At 43.2% G+C, this 1,076-nt stretch overlaps 1 pseudogene; it reads left to right on the forward strand.

Moving 5' to 3' along the window:
* The first annotated feature begins 256 nt into the window (after positions 1 to 256).
* On the forward strand, positions 257 to 789 carry LOC149241490 (pathogenesis-related protein PR-1 pseudogene; annotated as a pseudogene).
* Positions 790 to 1,076: the final 287 nt, after the last annotated feature.

Below are 1,076 nucleotides of genomic sequence, written 5' to 3' on the forward strand. Positions count from 1 at the left end.
GTTTTCAAGTTATTCAAAAGTAGGCCCTCTAGGTTGCTCCAAAGTCAATATGTTTTTGAGACCAAAACGTTCAATCGCATTCAGAAGAACAGTACTTCCACATGGCTCCTCCTGCAATCACTCCAATCACACCCATTCTTCTTCACCTCTCATCCTATAAATCAGCGGACCTGCTATGCCCAACTGCATCAACCTTCTCTCATAGTAGTGATAACGCCATTAGAGAACTTAGAGAGTTAAAGTGGGAAGGAGGAATATGAAGAAGCTGATAGTATATCATATCCGATCGCTGTACTTGATCCTTTTGTTGGTTATTCTGTTGTTATGTCTGGTTTCACTAGCTTCTACTGTAAGTGCAAGAGGTGACAATGAGGATTTAGTGTCCCAATTCCTTGTACCCCAAAACCAGGCAAGAGCCCAGGTTGGGGATCCTCCCCTTGTGTGGGATGCCAATGTGGCCAGCTATGCCCAGGCATATGCCAGTAAGAGACGAGGAGACTGCGCTCTGAAACACTCGAATGGGCCATTTGGCGAAAATATTTTCTGGGGAAGTGGAAGTGGTTGGCAACCCAAGGACGCAGTGGCTGCGTGGATCGGGGAAGACCGTTACTTCAACTATCATACTCATTCGTGCAATGGGTTTCAGGAATGCGGGCACTACACTCAAATTGTGTGGAAGAATTCTCGAACGGTGGGCTGCGCTAGGGTCATTTGCAACGACGGTGATACCTTCATGACCTGCAATTACAATCCCCCTGGCAATTATGTTGGTCAAAACCCCTACTAAAATTGCATCCAATATGCTTCATTGGCTCCTCACTCTTCCTTGTAGGTAGAGATGTCAATGCCAGAACTGTTGAAGTCAATGTAATTCATTTCATTCCAATAAGCTCTTAGAGTATGCCTGAGAAATTCCATTAGCTCACTGGTGACTTCTATTGTTTTAATTATTCCAATTTTCGATCTAAAGTGATGGGATCATATCAAAACCAAAACATTACTCCCTGCACATTGACTTTTAACTCTCATTTTGTATTTAATAATTTGCAGATACAATCACTACTAATGGGTTCAGT

The sequence above is a fragment of the Pinus tabuliformis genome, chromosome 8 (assembly GCF_031772625.1).
Source record: "Pinus tabuliformis cultivar Carrire ecotype Pingquan chromosome 8, CPIR1, whole genome shotgun sequence".
Classification (NCBI taxonomy): domain Eukaryota; kingdom Viridiplantae; phylum Streptophyta; class Pinopsida; order Pinales; family Pinaceae; genus Pinus; species Pinus tabuliformis.